Source organism: Leuciscus leuciscus (genome assembly GCF_965113295.1).
Source record: "Leuciscus leuciscus genome assembly, chromosome: 1".
NCBI classification, from domain to species: Eukaryota; Metazoa; Chordata; class Actinopteri; order Cypriniformes; family Leuciscidae; genus Leuciscus; species Leuciscus leuciscus.
Window position 1 is genome coordinate 76,285,932 of NC_138725.1, and position 20,346 is coordinate 76,306,277.

Sequence of the window (20,346 nt, forward strand, 5' to 3'; positions counted from 1 at the left end):
AGCGTGTTCGTAATATGACCCTATAGGCGGGTCCACAATGCGTGTACACTTTGTCCCGTAGATGGTCTCGCTTTAACCTTGCACACGAGCAAATCCGTTTTTCCACTTGCAAATTCCGCCATGTAAATAGCGAAACTGCCATTGCGCGAGGGCAACTGGCATTTAAAGGGAATGAGAGATGAGGCTCTGGTTGGTTTATTGCACATTACTCATTAAGAGAATAGGGACGACCCTTTTAGACCATGCGCCAGATGCACCGACCATTTTTTCCGTCGTTAAACTAGCAAAAGTGGATTCAGACACGCCTTAAGTGCACCGTGCGCTTTAGACCATGCGCTCAGATCCTTAAAATAGAGCCCTTTGGGTACATTTCAGCAATGCAGCGGCTGAGTCGTAAAACTCCAAATAAACAATTGGGGCGGGACGAACAAATAGCCCCGCCCCCAATCATGACATTGTTAGATTCAATGATGCATCGGGCTGGAAGGCATTTCCCGTACAACAACATAACTTGCTGCTTAAGCACGATGCATCAGTTATTTATATAGTGCTTTTTATGCAATACATTGTTTTCAATGATTTTTCAATGAATGATTGTTTCAAAGCAGCTTTACAGTGATAACAGAAAAATTATGATTCAATGACTTTAATTCTGCTGAAAATCAGCTCTAAAAAAAAATTTAATGGGAAGATTTCATTTAAAAAATGTAATCAATTTATGGGAGGAGAATATTTAAATGAATCATGCAAGGGGATTTACTAAGGTTTGCGCTAGTCAGTTTACTGGTATTTACTGCCCCAAAAAAGCATGTCTTAAACCAGAAGCTAGTTTGCGCAGCTCTTGGTAGATTGTGTTGGTCATTATGGAAATGATCTGGCTGTGTCTGTGTTCTTTCATTTGCGTGTCGTCAGTAGATCACGAGCAGAACTTTCCACCTACAGTACATCAGTGCTTTTATGAGATTATGCTCTCTTGCTAATTTGCCCTGTTTAGTAAATCTGGCCCCAGGTGTTGTCGATGAAGTTGTGGAGTAAGAAATACATTGTACTGCATGTTAGCTTGTTTATTTAGCTCAAAATAATGATTTATTTAAGTCCACACGTCAAACCTAACAAGAAAGTATAAGGCAGTTTACACGATACCATTTTCAACTAAAAACAGACATTTTTTAATGTATTTTGGCCATTCATTTACATGATAACAGTGTTTTGGGGGCCTGACAATGCAATCTTTTGAAAAAGCGTTTCAAAGTGCACGTTTTTGAAAACGATACCATTATCTATAGGCTCGTTGTGTTTCTTTACAAAGTGACATCATCACCTACTGGCCTGCCATAAATAATACAGCGATTTTAGTCGTTTTCATGGATTTCATGGATTTAGTGCATCGTTGTTGTGTAAACGTACCCTAAGCTTCTAAACAGGTTAAGAGCTGTAGTTTTGACCTCACAACTTTGCAATGCTGTCCTTGAATGTTTGTTAAATCTATTGTTTTAAGAAATACCAAATCATTGGACTATGTTGGAAACGACAAAACATGAGACCATAGTTAGCTATCGCCGCTTTTGGAAAACGCTGCTCAAACAAACAGTGCAATATTTAACCTCTTTTCCACCATCAACATTTTTTTTGTTGTAAGACTGTGCCCTTCCTAGCCGATCCAGGCCAGTTGGCAGATTTACGGTTTCATTTTCCACTGTGGTGCTGTGAAATCAGGATTAGAAAATGCATTAGCTTGCTGACGCAGGACTGGCCGATGGCCTGATATTGTAGGTAAACACTGGAGTGAGCACACAATAGAGGATGATCACTTTACAGTGTGTAGATAGGTAGGAAGTTTCCCTGATACTGACATACTGACAACATTTTATGAGTAAAATGTTGTTATATTGTACTGTATGTGTTTTAATGAGTTAGCTTACATAATGGACCTCACTGATGATCGTCAAACCATAATCAACCATAAACATCTCTACAGGTGCTCCACCAGCCCAGCAGAACACGATTAGCTAGCATGCTAAGAAAGCCAGGCCAAGAATGGTACTGTGCCAAATCATGTTCAAGTAGAAACACAACTGGAACCATTCTTCATTATGTTCAGCCCGATGGTAGAAATGCACTTTTTGCAGGTCAGTGGTGCTGACCTTTTTGGGTAACCAATCTAGAAATGGCTGTATAAGCTATGATTAGACAAAGTATATATATATATATATAAACACTTTACCTTTAAAGAGCCACGGAATAAGTATCAACGGCTTTAAGTAAATCAAATAAACTTTTTGATTATTAGCAATGCACCTTTTGTCTGTAAACATCTTTGGTGTATATTCAGTGTAGTTTATAAAAAAAATACTTATTTATTTTAGTGTTTTTATACTGTAACTATTTGATCAACATACAGGAAACATTGTAGCTCAAGAATATACAACCCACTAACTGCAACAGTTTCGCCCACACGTTCAGATGTTCCCGTGGGCGTTGAGCACACCCTAATTCTCAAAACAGCTCTTTCTTAACATTCATATCTGACTCGGTTATAATTAGTCAAACCTCAGCTACCTGGAAATGCTTTGAACTCTTCTGCAATTGTGAGCTTCTATGAAGACTTGTTCAAATAATAGCAAAGGCTTTTCCACAAATCGTACGGTCTGCCTGAAACAGTACCAGCAACTTATTTAAATTCAGAGAAGCATTTGTCTGTAACAAAATCAGCTCTCAAACATACTGTTCAAACATACTCTATGGAAACAGATGCACACAGGCTCCATTCAAAAGAATGCAGATAGTATATCCATTCATTCATGTGTTCTTATATCTACCCTTTTCCTGGAATCTGCTACAGATAATTTTCCCTCCATTCAAATCCACTGCTCTGCCTATCTGGAGATAAAGCCACTAGGTCATGTGTATTTAAACCAGTTTGATTCATGTATTTTTATGAATAGGACATTCATTGTATAGTGGAACTACACTGGTGAAAATGATTCTGTGCTGAAGTAAATGCTACAGAAAAAAAACAAATGTAATTTCTACATGAAAAAGTTACTTCAGGCAAGAACGTAAAAAAAAACCCAAAGTAAATCCTATTGTACTCAATTCAAGCTTGTAGATATTAAAGCGTAAATATCAACAATATAAAATTAGGTAAAACCTACTCAAATTTTCTAATACTGGTGTTCCCATCATGCACTGGGGCATGAATAATTCAAAAAAGTAGATTTTTCACTGTTTTCCAGCTGTATTTACTCTGTTTTATCAGTGCTTTTATTGTTAAAGGTATAGCGGAGGATGTTTTACTTCCTGGTGGGTAACCTATACTATTGGTCCTCCTAATTGTCAATCATTCTGGTGAATCAATCAAACTTTTCAAAAAGTGGAGAGGGCGGGTCTTATCTAAAATTTTGAAAGATCCTCCGCTATACCTTTAAGTTTGGTAACTTGCCATTCTGTGACATCTGGATTCATCGTCTACTCAAAATGACACATTCAAACTCAAAAACGATTTATCGAATGTTACCGTCATTGTGTATTGTGTACCAAGTATTCTGGTCTCTGTGTTCGGGCATCATTTTACTTCTATTATGTCGATACAGTATGGAATTTATACAATATATTTTGTATTAATTATTTAGATGTTTCTAAGAAAAGCATACATTTAAAAAGTGTGGTTTAATTCAGTGTTATATTGTTTGAGTAAAAAGTTAATTTTGTCAAATTTATTAAGTAGATGTTACTTAATTCTATATGTGAAATTAAATAAATTAAGTATAATTAAGTAATAATTACTTAATTACTTTGATTAAATGTTAAGTGTCAATTAAATGTCAAATGAATGTTAAGTTCAATAGTAAGTAGATTTTACTTGATAATAACAGGTAAGTTGTATAGAGCAGTAGCAGTAAAACTTACTTAAAATGTGTTAGTGCAAATTGTTATGAGGAACTGTTATCAAGTAAATCCTACAAATATATATATTTTTTGCCTGCCAGGATAAAACAGTATAACAATTTAACTAAATTGGCATTAATAAAACATGAAAATAAAGGCAACACTTTTCATGCATCTACTTATTTGTAGTACATCCACAAGCATGTGGGTGAACTGAACCAGAAGTGTAAGATATTATCTCAAAGCAGCAGCTGTAGACAAATTTCTCGCTAGAGGAAATAAGGACTCATTTGAAAATTTGTTTTAAAATATATTACAACCGAATCTGTTTGTAGATGTAGTTCCATTTTATTCTGTGATGATCAGAGAGATGAAATATGGAGCAGGTGTCTGTGAAGTTTGTGGGAGGTGTAGGGCTCTGTGCTATTTTAACGGTTAACAGTGATGGCACACAGCTGATATAAACTAATAGGAAGTCAGTCAGTCGGGTTCAAATTATGAACCACATGTATGCTAATGCTTAACATGTCTGGAACACATGTGCAACCGCTAGATTACACCTTTAACTTTAAATAACCAAATTTTTACTGAAGCAGTCAAAGCTGCTGTAATCTACAGCATTCCAGTTTACTGTAGTTGTGGTAAAATGCATCATCCACTACATGTACTCTTTACTGCACACATTGAGGTAATACTGCAGTTATTATTTAAATGGGAAACCTGGGCCTTATTACCAATTAGGTACGCTTTTATAACTTCCACTGAAATTCCCGTTGGCGCTGGTGTGCAATGAACGATGACAGATGGGGAACCTTTCACGATCCACTGCACACCAGCGGAGTGGAGGGAGAAGCCTTTAAACAAACGTGTGTAAACACAGGACACAATTGCACGTTGGGTAAAAAAAGACATGCCCTTCATTTACTGTAATGGTATGCCCCTGTTGACAGAGCTGTTTGCTCAGCTGTCATATACTGTTTGCACTGTGAAGAACAGTGTCTAAATAATATAGTTTTAAAGAGTCATGCGTTTTGCTTCAGGACCCAAATTTGACATCATCTGGAGACCCAACAGAGTACTAATATGAAAAATCACAGCACAGTGCAAATGTGCATGAAACATGCTCTCGATTTTCTGCTCGGCACACATGCAGACGAAATAGTCTGAGAATATGTAAACTGACAGGAAAATGTTTCAAAGTGGATTGTGTCAAGATTAATAACATGCTGTTGAAGAAGGCAAAAAATAGTTTCCTGAAGAACCTTGACAGGCGATGAACAGAGGATATAGATTTGCTATTCCAGGCTTTACGAGAAAGCCGAGCCCTCTTTGCTGTCATGACAACTAAATGTGGTGCGATGCGTAGGCTCAAATAGGTTGTTGGCAAAGGAATACTAGCTAACTAACTGAATACTGCACAGTATGCACTTCATAGTGTGAGTGAACCAGTAGGCATTAAGTAAATCATAATTGACGACAGGGCATTGAATTATTAGAAAAATAATGCACACTTGAGGTGGTTATGCTGTTAAACCTCAGGTATGCATTATTTTTCGAATAATTCAATGGCCAGTAGTCTTTTTTTTCTTTTCTTTTTTCAGTTTATACAACAGTTACCATACCTCAAGACATTGTTTAGATGTTGTATTTTCAAGGCATTTGTCAGGTTTTTGTGCTTAAAAAAACGCTCTTGTGTGTAGGACTAATTTCTTATGCACCTAATCCCACGCCTCCATTGCTAATTCCAAAATGTCAGTTTTGGGCTTGTAACCGAGGCTTATGCCAGACTAATGCAATTATTAAAGAGAGATTGATTGGTTGGTTGGTTGGATGATAAATTGGTTAATTGGTTGGTTGATTGGCTGGTTGGTTGGTTGGATGATAAATTGGTTGATTGGTTGGTTGATTGGCTGGTTGGTTGGTTGGTTGGCTGGTTGGTTGGCTAGTTGGTTGGTTGGTTGGTTGGATGATGAATTGGTTGATTGGCTGGTTGGTTGGTTGGTTGGCTGGTTGATTGATTGGTTGGTTGGTTGGTTGGTTGGTTGGTTGGTTGGCTGGTTGGTTGGCTGGTTGGTTGGTTGGTTGGCTGGTTGGTTGGTTGGTTGGTTGGTTGGCTGGTTGGTTGGCTGGTTGGTTGGCTGGTTGGTTGGCTGGTTGGTTGGCTGGCTGGCTGGTTGGTTGGTTGGTTGTTGGCTGGTTGGTTGGTTGGTTGGTTGGTTGGTTGGTTGGTTGGTTGGTTGGTTGGTTGGTTGGTTGGTTGGCTGGTTGGTTGGCTGGTTGGTTGGTTGGCTGGTTGACTGGTTGTTTGGTTGGATGATTGTTTCATACACGTGAGTGCGTTTGTATGAGAGAAAAAGCGGGAGAAAGAGAGCAGGATTTCAATCAATAATGAAATGTAATTTTGTGGGCAAAACATGTTTTTGCTTGTTCTGTATTATTTTTTATTTTTTTTAGGTGGGTTATACTTTAGCTGCGCGTTTACTGGAAAATAACTGCACACTTTAGGATGTCCGTCAACCAGTCAGAATCAAGCGTTCAGAATTTAATTCAGAATAATCCAAAATAAGCATTCAAAACGTTCTTGGTGCGAATAGGCCATTAGTTAGTGATTGGTTTTTGCTCTTTTATTTGATGTAAAAGGTTATTGGTTTTTGATTGTTGATTACAGCACTCCATAGATGCTAAATACACAAATCAGTAACATATGCAAGAAACAGCTAGCAGCCACTGATGTACATCATTGAACAGCACCCTTTACAAACCAAACAAAGGGCTTAACAATCTGCATGTGTGAGATTCTTCAGGTCTAAATGTTTCTTTTGAGGCAGCCCCATCCCGTAAATGCCTTCCTGACGTGGACACACAGGAAATCAGTTTATTAGAAAATCGTCTGAAGAATTCTACTCAGAGGAATTCCAGTACATTGTAAATTAGTAAGCAACTATGTTAACATAACAATACTAAAACATTCCTTGCATTCCTGCTTACTAACAGTTTTTTTTTTTTTTTTGTATGTGTATCAATCAACACACTCATTGTCATTGTATGAGCCAAGCATCTAAAACCATTCCCGTCATTTACCAAAGAAGAGATTTGCTGTACTTACTATGACACATTTACAAATATGTTTCATTTTATTTAAATGACGCCTGCATTTAAAGAACGTTTCACTTTCAAAATGAACGGCATCATCTACTGTAGTCTCAGACTCACCCTGTAGCCTGTGCCACAGTTTTCATTTATTTTGAATCGATTCTTAATTCATTTCTGTGCATTGCAGGTGAGGTGACAGCTGCTGTTCAACTGATTCACGGGACACGAGAACTCCTTCTCCCTTCAGCACCAAACAAGAGGAACTGATGTGAGCTGAAGAATGCTGAGAACACATGCTGAGAAATGTAGAGCTATTTTTCTGGGGCTTTTTGGGAAGCTCATTTCCCTCCAGTCTGTGGTAATGCCTTCTGCTCTGAAAGGAATAGTTCATTCAAAGCACAAAAAGAGCTGTGCAAAAATTCTTCAAAATGATACACTGTACTACTGGGGTTCACAGAAAAAGAATACAGATTTAAAAAACCACGAGGTTGAGAAAATTATGAAGTTTTATGAAAATTATGACAGCTAGAGAACCAGGAGGTATGACCACATTAGCCCGGCTCTGGTTCTGCACACTGCATTGGCTCCCTATTAAACATTGTATGCATTTTACTTACTTACTTTACTTACTTACAAAGCACTAAATGGTTTAGCTCCGCAGTACTTGAGCGAGCTCTTAACGCATTATAGTCCATCACGTCTATTGCGATCTCAAAATTCCGGCCAGTTAATAATACCTAGAATATCAAAATCGACTGCTGGCGGTAGATCCTTCTCCTATTTAGCACCAAAACTGTGGAACAGTTCAAATCTAGACTAAAAACACATCTCTTTGACCTAGCATACACATAACACATTATAAACTTCTATAATTCAATATTAGGCTTCATAGTTCAGCCCGAACCGGGAACACTTCCCATAAATCCTGATGTACTCGTTACATCATAAGAAGGATGACGTCTATGCTAATATTAGTCTCTCTGTTTATACCGAGGTTTACTGCAGTCCGCCGGATCCATCCAGATCAGATGAAGGACCTGCGCCTGGACATGACGACAACGCAGTCCTGAAGTGTCAACCAGTCCCTCCCCTGTAAAGGCCTCCTTCCCTTCCCTTTACCTCTCTATAGATAAACCATTGTCAAAATAATTCCAGTTCACATGGTTACGCGGAAGCGATAAATAATTCTGTATTATACATTTTTAAGGCCAGACAAGTAATTTTTTGAGGTCAATACACGGCAGCGCACGTATTAAACGCATTCAAACGCATTCAAACGCGCATACCTATAGACTAAACACGTAATACGCATGTGCACGCCGTCAGCATTTTCACAGGTTTGCGTTTTTTGAAGTTTGACCAGAGATAACCTTTATTTAAAAAAATGTCAAGGCTTGCATCTTGGAACCTACAGTATTTCAAGGTTTGCGTTCTCGAGCCATCAGGCACGGTTTCGTGCAAATGAGCGGGCCAGAACGTGTTAAGGGTTCTCTGTTAGACAGTGTTGTGTTAGCGGCCCCTAAGTTAATAACTAATGATCTTTGCAACGTAAGTGAATCAATCAAAACTAACTTTAGCTGGACAATAACTTTATATTTGAGCTGCTGTAAAGCCGAAACAATCTGTTACGGTAATTCCCTATTATCACTGTAAAGCTGCAATCTATATTGTTAAAAGTGCTATATAAATGAAGGTGACTTGACTTGACTTGACTTGACTTGACTTGACTTGACTTGACTTGACACACACACACGCACACAAATGACAGTGCCAAGCTGCTGTCTAATTAACAGCCCTTTATTGTGATCATGTCATATTTGAATATAGCCAAATGAGTCATAGAGCATTGTATGGTGGATTGAGTTCCATTTAATCTACCTTACATAAGATGGAAGTCAAGGTTGACTGTGAGAATGGTACAGTTTTCCCTTGAATTTAGTGTTTATGGCATGTTTAAACTCTTCTAAGCTAGTGTAAATATAACAGTCAACATTCCGAAGAACAATTAATCACTTATAAACAATGACTCATTGCTTTGCCAGAACCACAATTATACAGACACATACTGTGCAAACACACACACACACACACACACACTCACCTAAGACAAGGGTATCTGTTCTTCTGTCATTTCTGAAACTGGCTTTACCAGAAATCTACCAGTATCCTCTTTTAATTTCCCTCAGGACTTTATTACTCTACAAAAGTACATTGTAGAAAGTGCTGCACAAAAAGGCCCTCAGCTGTTCATCAAAAGGAGTTCTATACCTGAAGAAAGCTATCCATTAGCATTCCCATTCATCTCAATAGACCATTTGGGAGTAGAAGCCACAGTTACAGTTGTGCACTAACTACGATGGCAGAAAAACATGCGGAAAATGGAATAAGATTAATATATATATATATATATATATATGTTGTTGTGCATTTGGATGCCAAATTCAGAACGCAAAAAAGATGGTCTACAATTTTATACAATACCGTCGTCGAAGTCAAGTTACCTTTATTTATATATAGCGCTTTATACAATACAGAATGTTTCAAAGCAGCTTTACAGTGATAACAGGAAAATGATTATATTATGCAAACAGAGTTCATTTCGTAGAGCTGTCCAGCAGCTCGTGTCATTGTTCAGCTGAAGTCAGTTCAGAAAAAAATGCATTCTGGGTGATATTTGTCATTTTCGAGAAAATAGCATACAAGAATATACTGTTATTATTATTTATTATTCTTTATTTTAGACTCATGGGTCCATATAAAAAAGGAAAAAGAAAAATACATACAAACATAAAATTTTGACAAACAAAAATTTAAAAAACATACAAGCTTTCATTCCAATGCTTCCAGAAGTAGTAGTATTAGTCTGGTTGGGTTAGGGTTAGAATAAGCTGACTTGTAGTTGCAAAGTTACTTATAGTCAGTAGAAAGTCTTTTGGAGGACTATCAAAATAAAGAGTTAGCAGATATTAAGTAGACAGTCTACTAATACTCTAATGAAAGTTATTTGACATGTAGTTGCAAAGTTACTTATAGACAACAGAATGTTCAAAAGGGGCCATCAAAATAAAGTACGTATCTACTCGTCACTTTTACATCCTCACTGTGTTTATAACTGCACTCTTGACACTTTAAGTCAAGTCAAGTCAAGTATATTTGTATAGCGCTTTTCACAATACAGATTGTATCTAAGCAGCTTCACAGTATTAAATTAAAATAATACAACAAGGTTTGTTTCTAGTGGAATTTATTGATTGATAAAATTAAATTACATATCCCCAAAATATCCCCAACTGAGCAAGCCAAAGGCAACAGTGGCAAGGAACCGAAAAACTCCATTAAGTGACCTAATGGTGACCTAAAACTCCATCAGGTGACCCAATGGAGAAAAAAAAAAACCTTGGGAGAACCCAGGCTCAGTCGGGGGCCAGTTCTCCTCTGGCGTTTATGAACTAGAGGCCGGATTTAACTGTAAGATTAAAAATATTATATGAATGCCTGGCTGAAGAGATGAGTCTTTAATCTAGTATCAGGAAGGCTATTCCAGAGTTTTGGAGCTAAATGTGAAAATGCTCTCCCTCCTTTGGTGGATCTGGATATCCTAGGTATGACCAAAAGCCTCGAATTTAGTGATCTTAAAGAGCGTGATGGATTATAGGGCGATAGAAGATCCGTTAAATAGACTGGAGCTAAGCCGTTTAGGGCTTTATAAGTCAGTAGCAATACAGTAGGAATTTTATAGGAAACCAATGTAGTGATGATAAAATCGTGATCATATTTTCTTGATCTCGTAAGAACTCTAGCGCCGGCATTTTGGACTAACTGTAGCTTGTTTATTGAGGATGCAGGACAACCAGCTAATAAAGCATTACAGTAATCTAGTCTCGAGGTCATGAATGCATGAACTAACTTTTCTGCATCAGAAACTGATAGCATATTACGTAGCTTAGCAATGTTTCTAAGGTGGAAAAAGGCTGTTTTTGTAACATATGAAATATGATTTTCAAAAGACAGGTTGCAATCTAGTATAACACCCAGGTCTTTTACTGTAGAGGATAAAGTAACAGGACATCCCACTATAATCTGGCTTTACAATACAACCTTGATGCCATGAACTCAAACTTGTTTTTTTTTGTTTTTTTATCATTTAAACACCAAAACTTGTTCAATAATGAGAACCTACTGTAACAGACCATTATGTTATTTTGTTCATGTAGAAAGCACTGACACTCAACAATCATCACAATGTCCTCACAATAGTCTGAAGTGATCGTGTCCGTGTACTGTACACTCAGTTTTTTGATATTTGATTGTGTGTTCATCCCACAATCTTTACATTTAGTTTGCTTTTAACTGTAAGTTGGGTCGGGCGAAGGGAAAACAATTATTTGAGAACCTCTGAGAAAATCAGTCATGTACAGCAATAGTATGATGGAAACTGACATTTTCCCAAATAACAACCTAACAAGAGTGCCCTGCTCGGGCTCCCACTGCAAACGTTTAAAAATGACCTCAGAGACGAAAAGCGGCAGATGTGATGTGTTCAGTATGCCGGGCAGTGAATGGACCACACATGGATTTCTGAAATATTCCTTTCACCTTCCATGGTTAACAACAGTAGGTTTTGCCCAAAAGATTTAATAGATATGTAATGCACATAATAGCATGTGAATATTGCTTTAAAGTTTGGGGATGTCTTCCTGTAAACTGAATCATCTGACGAGCATTTGCATGATTTTAGAGAGACATCTAGTGGCTACATTATTAATGCCAATTAAGTCAAACTGGTTAACCCTGACACAAATATTACATTTTACCAAAGATAGTTAAATAAATCCACATGTGATGTTGGTGTTATGTTACCAACATAAGGAGTTTAATAAATGCAATTTTTATATAATTTGATTATTAAGTATCAAAATATTATAGTATATAGCAAAATTTCTTCCCACAAAACATGAGCAAGTACATACAATATTTAAAAACCTCCCTCATTAGTTCCCTTATAAAGTCTCCCTGTTCTGTTCAGTCCATTGTCTGTGATTGTATGTGATACCCTGTGAGTACTCTTCATCTTCCTGGAATAAATATCACTTATTTGGATTACCTTCGTCTTCGTATGCTCTCCTGTCATCCGCCTTGTTAGCAGAGTGACATAATCACAGACCGCAAAAACAAAACACAAAAAAGTTAAAGTTTAGCGACGTTTTGCCAGCTTTTGTTTTCATTTTGTTTTTCATATTTTAAATGTTTTATTATGGATATCCCCGCTGTCCTCCTTCTGTGTTTGGAGCAGGGGGAACTAACCTTAGAGGACCACACAAGGATCTTTTTGGAAGTCGCCCCTTTGACTCACTACCCGGACGACTGCCTCTGCACTTTCTACCATGTGAGCTTGAACACCACTTGCAGAGCACAGTCGTCCGGAGAAGGTCCCATGGGGGAATTTTGCTGCATTTGTGGAGTGGGTGCTGGCGAGCTGTAACTCTCCATTCACCGTCTGCCTCAGAGAAGAGGATCTCGCCAGCCCCACTCCGGACCCAGAGCCCGGCCAACAACCACCCTGCTGTACAGATCACTCGCACAGAATCGCCGCGACTGACGAGCCATCGCCGAGAGGAGCGACAGAGCTGAAGATCGCCATTGAGCCAGAGTGCATCTGACGTCTGACGAGTGAACAGAGGCTCTGTTCAGAGGAACTGGACTTAACAGACTTCTGTACTGAGATACCCTGTCTTCTTCCATCACATGTTTTATCTGTCTGTCCCGAACTGTCTGTCAGTCCCAAATTCCCACCCAGCCTCCCTCTCCCACCTCCTCCCATCATCTATTCCTCATCTCCACCTCCGCTGCTTCCTATCAGCCCCTCAGCTCACCCTCATTTCACCACCAGTGATGTGGGCTCGCCACGGGTCTGTCAGTCTCCAGCTCCATTGTGGTCGGTGGATCCCTGGTCTCTGCCTCCGGCCTCCTCGACCAGGACTCCACCTCGGCCCGTCGGTCCAGTAGCTCCACCTTGGCTCCTACCTCCCTCATCACCACCATGGCCTATCAGTCCACCAGTTCCGCTGGGCTCCCTCCGCCTTGGTCGTTCGTCAACCTGCCCTTGCCTCAGGATTACACTCCTCCGGCTTCGCCTCGTCCCTTCGTCCCTCTGGCTCCGGCACTCACTCCCTCCAGCTCCACCGTGGCCCTCTGGATCACCGCCTGCGCCTCGGTCGCCAGAGCCATCGGCATCGCCATGTCCCTCCAGATCCTCAGCATCGCCTTGGCTCGTCGGCACTCCGTCTGCACCCTGGTCTCCTCTTCCACCTGCTCTGCCTCCGTCAGTCGGCCCCCTGGAGTCATCAACCTTTCTTCACCATGGGCTGGCTGCAGCCTTGGTCCCACCTTGCTCCTCCTGCTCCAAGTCCCTCCTGTCTCCTCCTTGGCTCCTCCAACCATCTGCTCCACCCTGGTCCCTACTTCCTGGTCATCTGTTGGCCCACCTACGGCGCAAGGTCGTGCCTACCGGGAGGAGGAAGTTCTGTAATAGTTATGTCTTCATTTAGTTTGTCTTGTCTTGTTCAGTTCATTTGCCCTCATTGTGTATCTTGATTAGTTAACCATTCACACCTGTTTCTGTTCTCCCTGATTATGTTCTCCTTCATTAGTTCCCTTATAAAGTCTCCCTGTTCTGTTCAGTCCACTGTCGGTGATTTGTATGTGCTACCCTGTGAGTACTCTTTGTCTTCCTGGAATAAATATCACTTATTTGTATTATCTTCGTATGATCTCTTGTCATCCGCCTTGTTAGCAGTGTGACACATGTATTACAGGGCTATCCTTTCGTTTTTTAAATAAATAAACATTAACAGTGATTGACAGGGGGAAAGCACAATAATAACACAAGGATCATTCAGAGATGCCTCTAGTCATCTCTGAACAAAATCACACTTAACATTGGGCAGCACTGAGGGCAAGTATCTTGCATTGCACACGCTGCTTCTTAATGTATTACCGCACAGTCAGCATGTAGAGAGCCAGAATGAAACTGCTGATGACTTCAGTGGGTTTGCACTGAGATCTCAGAGGACTCATCAACCACAATAATACATCATGCTCTTTGACGTGCCGGTCCAGTATCTCTGTCTGTTCCTCTACTCCAAAAGACATGTATCTGTTCAGTGCCATCACAAAAGGTTGATGTAGAAAAAAACAAACAAAAAACATATTTTAAACACTGTTGGAGCTTAAGGAAGTAGATGGAAATAAAACTGAAATATTTTCACTGATACAGCTTTTGAGGCATCCTTTTCCAGTGCAGTTTCCTGGCCTGTGTCTGTTCTGTTCTGATCATTTCCACTGCAGAAAAGGGTGTTCCAAGCCAGAAAGATCGGTTCAACCCCGGCCCTAAAAACTTGGTGGTGTCGAACAGAGCCAGAGAGTGGATAAATGCTGCCACTGTCTATTGCAGTCTTTTTGAGCATTGTAATAACATTGCACTACATTTCTCTTTATAAAATATATATATATAACTATGTGCAGTAGAGAGAACCAGAGTGATTTTAGACTGGTTATAGTCAGGTAAACAACATGCAGCAGTGTTACGTCACAGTTCGTTCCTCAAGTCCGGTTCACGACAGGCTCCAGTTTCCCAGGCCGAAAACAGGCTCTGGCTCCAGAATGCGAACCATTCTGGTTTAATGTGTAACTCTCGCCAAAATGCAACCTAGGGTCTTTTTGTGAATCTACCCGAGGCAAACTTTCGTTTAAAAGCATAATTAGGATGGAAACGCCACTTTTAAGACTGACCGTATTTTCGTTTCAGGTCAAATTGCCTTTTGAATGGGAGTGCTTGGGGCACGACTATGATAGCATCAAAATCGCTATTTTTAAAACACTAAGAAGGCTCTACACAACATGAAACTTTGCTCGAAGTATCACCAGGGGCTCTACACATGAACTCGAGCATTGAGAACATTGTTTGTGTACACAGAGTTTACTAAAAAGAAAGATTTTGAACAACTCACTGTAGCTGTTGTTGTTTCCGGCCACCGGCATTTTGTCAGTCAAAAATAGTTGATCTCTGAATGCAACGTAACAGGGAGGAGAGTAAAGATGGAAATCTCCTAAAGCTTATTTCCACATTCATGGATAATTTGTTGTTTTGTTGTTAGTGAAAATCAATATTGACCTTGTATTTGAAAAAGGATCCTCATATAAGAAACAATACTAAAATTCAGAGTCAGTTCATTTGCATTCGGAGATCGACTATTTTTGACTGTCAAAATGCCGGCAGCCAGAAACAACAATAGTTACAGTGAGTTGTTCAAAACCTTTCTTTTTAGTAAACTCTGTGTACACAAACAATGTTCTCAATGCTCGAGTTCATGTGTAGAGCCCCTGGTGATACTTCGAGCAAACTTTCATGTTGTGTCGAGCCTTCTTAGTGTTTTAAAAATAGCGATTTTGATGCTATCACAGCCGTGCCCCATTCACTCCCATTCAAAAGGCAATTTGAACGAAAATTAAAATACGGTCAATCTTAAAAGTGGCGTTTCCATCCTAATTATGCTTTTAAATGAAAGCTTGCCTCAGGTAGATTCACAAAAAAAACCTAGGTTGCATTTTGGCGAGAGTTACGCTTTAAAAGGGGTATGAGAGTTCTTGAGCTGATTGAGATTTCATTCTTGAAGTGTTTCTTCTTGAAAATACCAGTTGTCTTTACTTTTCAAATCACTGGCTGCAAATACACACTGTAAAACCTTGCTGTAAAAAAACTGCCAAATTCTGACAGTAACATACCATTTTCCATTAAAACAGTGATATATCATAGAAAACAATGCATTCTGGCTAATAACTGTTGTTTTCCTGAAAATAGCCTACAGGAATATACTGTTAATTAACTGCGTTCAAAGACGACACTCAGAGGCTGTGTTCAAAATCACACCCTATACCCTCATTCACTATTCCCTACATTAGTTCACTAATATAGTGGTTCCACTTGACAGAGTGAATGAATGAATGAAAAGAAGTGATTGAATTCAGACACTGATGAACACCTGATAAGCAGAATCACTGAAGGATAACAACAGAAAAAAAAGAGAAGAGACGAGTAGAAACACAACTATAACTTCCTGTGTGTGTGAAACAAGTTTATAAACCGGTTTAACAATATTTATTTCCTACATGTACATACGTTCTTGTTGAGAATTAGATGTTGATGTTTTACTGAAAATATTAATGTTTGTAGTCACCATTATGGTGATCCGTGTTTGTGTTAGCTGGACTCTTGACTCTCGACTTTATAGTATTAGTTTCTCTCTGGCTGCTGTAACTGTCAGTTTATAAAGCACATTTGTTAGGGCAAGAAACAATGTCTCTCTGTGATAAGTTATGAACAAACATTCTTCATGTTTTGAAGCCTGTCCCATGGTTATTATTCCTAACTTTTCTCTTAAGTTTATGTAATTAATTTAAGGTTATGCGAGTGTTTTTAAATCAATGTTAATGAAATCATCACATATTGGCCCTCATTTATCAAAAGTGCGTACACCAAATTTCCAGCGTACACCTGGCGTACACCCAAAACCACGGTGACTTTGAGATTTATCAATATGAACGTTGGCGTACGGCACGCTCAAATCCTACGCCAGCTCAGGAGGTGGTGTACGCACGTTTTGAGTGCGGGAATGCGCAGAAAAACAATTCCTAACACCACAAAACGCACTGACAAACTAAAATATATGATATATTATGACCCACTGTAAAAAAAAAAAAAACAACATAGTAGGCTAATTATAAACTTCAGTGTTTATTTTTGTGCAACATGGACTTCAATGTTTAAGTTGTGTGACTTTACCAAAGCATTTGAATTGTAGGCATATGTATTCCTTCAGTTGCGAGCCTGTGCGCTTTACCTGACGTTTCAAGCCTTGTTAAATACTTTCGCCTGGCTCCGCAGCGCGAGTCTCCGCAGACTGCGCGCGCACCTCCCCAAACGGACGAGGCGTTTATACTCGACGCGCTCGCCGTTGTACTATTCTTTGAAACGATGGTTAGGCCAGGGTTAGGCCCGGCAGGTGTGCACGGACTGGGTTCAGTAATGAAAGGCTTTCAATGACCAACAAAATTATTCAGACTGACAAAATAATAAAAATGACATTCTTCTTTTAAATAATAATAGCCTAATAATACAAATAATAATAATAACGACATTCTTCTTCTAAATAACAATAAGTGTCATTAATAATAAAAATCTAGAAATCAATTTTGTTTCTTTCCACTTCCCTGGTTTCGCTTTCTCTTTCTCAAAGAAGTATCTCTTCTTTGCCGTCTTCCGTGTGTCCATGGCGTAAAATGAGGGCGTGGGGGAAGCGGAGACTTGAATATATAGGGGCGTGTTATTCTAATGACGATCGTTTTCAGCCGCGGCATTTATCAAGGTCAGGTATTGCGTACACCTGGATTTCAAAGGTACGCACAGCTTCATAAATCAGGCGGCGAGAGGAGTGTAAGCATAATCTTACGCCAACATATACGCCCGTTTCTACGCAAGATTGATAAATGAGGGCCATTGTCATTAGTATTGGATGAATGTTCTCATAATGTTGTTGACAGAAAACATTGTTTGAACAACATTCTTGAAACATCTTTTAAATATCAAGGATCACTAACCTTTTGGCTTTTTGTTAGTTTTTGTCTGGCTGCTTTAACAATATTGGCAGAAAACACTTTTACTGTGTTAGAGGAAGTCAAGACAGAATAACATCAGGTGATGTTGGCTGTTAATTAATGTCATCATGAAGTGGTCTTATTCACTGTTCGTATTTGAAGTCTAATCACTGATCAGAAGTGTGTTTTGTCATTAGTACATTTCAATATTGTGCTACTGACCATACTATAGCTGCTTTGATACAATCTGTATTGTGAAAAGCGCTATACAAATAAACTTGACTTGACTTGACTTGACTATAGAGTCCTCAGGTTTACTAAGGCAAGTGAGTTCTTTCGGGGTTGGAGCTAAACTCTAAACATTAATGCTTCAACTTCTTAATTTAAATAAGTCATGATAACAGAAAAGCAGTCATTTGACTATCAATTAAGAAGATATGTTGATCAGCCTTTTCATTTCAGAAATGTTCTCAACAAACAAAAATCCAGGGTAAAGAGCCCAACTAAAGAAAACACTTATCACTGTAATGGTGACTTCAAAAGAAATATTCAATAAAACATCAACATTTAAGCCTCTGGTAATATCAATAAGAACTTCTGTAGATGTATGACATAAATGGAAGTCAAAATTTAATCAATTATCTCATTAACTGCAGTTTCTTCAGTGTTACTTTAACACTGTAGATTGGACCCATATAGAGTTGTTAATAAAAATTAAAAGAATGTTTCAGGAACATCATAATAACTTTAAAAAAGAAAATCCACAAACATTAAAGAAAACTGGATATTTTAAGGTTCCCATAACAAAAACAGAATGTTTGGAAACCGTTCCTAGAACAAAACTTTAGATACATTTGCACTGAAATGTTTTGGCAAAACATGTCAAAATGTTGGACATGTGCATTAGGCCCTGCAGTGTAAATGTGGCTGCTGATTTGTATCAGTTGTTGAGAAGTAGGTGAGTGCAAATTTTACTTCAATTTCAAGTCTATATATCAAGCCTTGACATGCCCATTGAAAGCCCCAGGAGACTCTCTACAGGTTAAATTATATGGTTCTTTCTGAGAAAACCAATTTCACTGCTTGTCAATGCATTACTTCACTCTATTACTCAGTATTTTATTACACACTACCAGACAACACAGACATTCAACACAGAAAACTGTATTTCAGGGCATTTTGGTCTCTGGCGGCACAGGTTCTCTTACGAGAGGTCTCTCGTACTGCGTAAGATATCTTACGCTAGGGGAAAATCCTTTTTCCGCGAGATATTGAAGCCAAAAATTATCCTTAATTTTGTAATAATGCAAAACGCGTTGCAGCAGCAATGCAGACATAGGCGAGACAGCTCGCGCGCCTATTGGCTGCTCTGCGGCAACTGCAGCAGCCTATCGAGCGAGGCCTGGCGTGACGTCAGACCCAATCAGGGCACTTCGCGCCCGCTGCGTCACGTCCCGCCGAAATGGGCGTGGTCTAGGCCTATAAATATCGCTCGCAGGCAGCTATTATCTGATTTTTCATCCTTCAAGCGAAGCACACGCATCGCTGGAGCTGGATTAGGAGCCGCGCCGTCGAGAGAGAGCACCTTCAGCTGGCCGCGCCGCCTTCCTGCCTTCCTGCTGCGCTTTCCGGCGCTTATATCCTTCTCTTTATTACACTGTATTTCTGTGTGTGTGTGTCGCCGCCGCGACACACATTTCTAAAAGAGCTAGCGTCTTTTTAAAGATGCCTTCCTGCGGCTCGTGCAGAGCCACACTCAGCGACGGGGACCGCCACGTGATCTGCGTTTCCTGCCTGGGTGAGGAACATGCAGCTCTCGCGCTCGCTGACGGCGGATGCCCTCACTGCGAGCTGATGGCAATGGCGACTCTGAGGACTCGCCTAGCCGTCTTCACCGAGACTGCTCCCCCGCCCGCCGCGGCGTCGCGCCGTAAAAAGCGCCGTGCCCAGCGGGCCCCGGAACCCTCCCTCAGCCGCCAAAGCTCGCCGGTTCGCCCGCTTGCTTCCCCGGCTTCTTCTGTTTCGCTTCCTGACGGACAGCGGCCGCCGTCTGCCGCCGCTTCCGTTGATATCGCGGATGAGGAAGCCCTGCTGGGAGAGGATGATTCCTGCTCTATCCTGGCGTCAGGCAGTGAGGATTGGGCGGGCTCTGAGGACCCCGCGCCCCCTGCCCGCACTTCGTCAGGCAAGAGAGCTTCCATCGAGACGGAACTCATGCGAGTACTCGCACAGGCCGCGGCGAGCCTCGGCCTCGAGTGGTCTTCGCCTGAGCAGCCCGCTCACAACCGGCTGGATGGATTTTTCCTGCCTGGGGAGCGCGCTTCACCTGTGTCCAGACCGGCGCCTTTTCTTCCTGAGTTACACGAAGAAGTCGCCAAGTCCTGGAGCGCCCCCTATTCTGCTAGAGTGCGTCCTGCTGTTTCTTTGGCATTCTCCGCCGTTGACGATGCCAAGAACAAAGGATACCTCTCGCTGCCGCCGGTTGAAGAGGCGATAGCGGCCCACTTATGCCCGCCCTCCGCTGGACGGCGCGCTAAGCCGGCCCTACCCTCTAAAGCTTGCCGCACGACGTCGAGCTTGCTCCACCGCGCTTTCTCCGCCGCCGGGCAAGCTGCGTCAGCGTTGCACACCATGGCAACGCTCCAGATCTTCCAGGCCGATCTCCTCCGTAAGCTGGATGAGGAAGGACCTGACGCGATCTGCGTGCCGGAC

At 40.5% G+C, this 20,346-nt stretch overlaps 2 long non-coding RNA genes across 2 annotated transcripts in view; both read right to left on the reverse strand.

The window, feature by feature from the left end:
• LOC309513126 overlaps positions 1-20,346 on the reverse strand; it is a 284,332-nt gene that overhangs the window by 255,180 nt on the left and 8,806 nt on the right. The window lies entirely within an intron of this gene.
• On the reverse strand, positions 11,238-15,942 carry LOC309512891. The gene is made up of 2 exons (XR_014211210.1): positions 12,519-15,942; positions 11,238-12,463 (listed from the first exon to the last, which is right to left on the reverse strand). It is a non-coding gene; the product is annotated as an uncharacterized lncRNA (long non-coding RNA).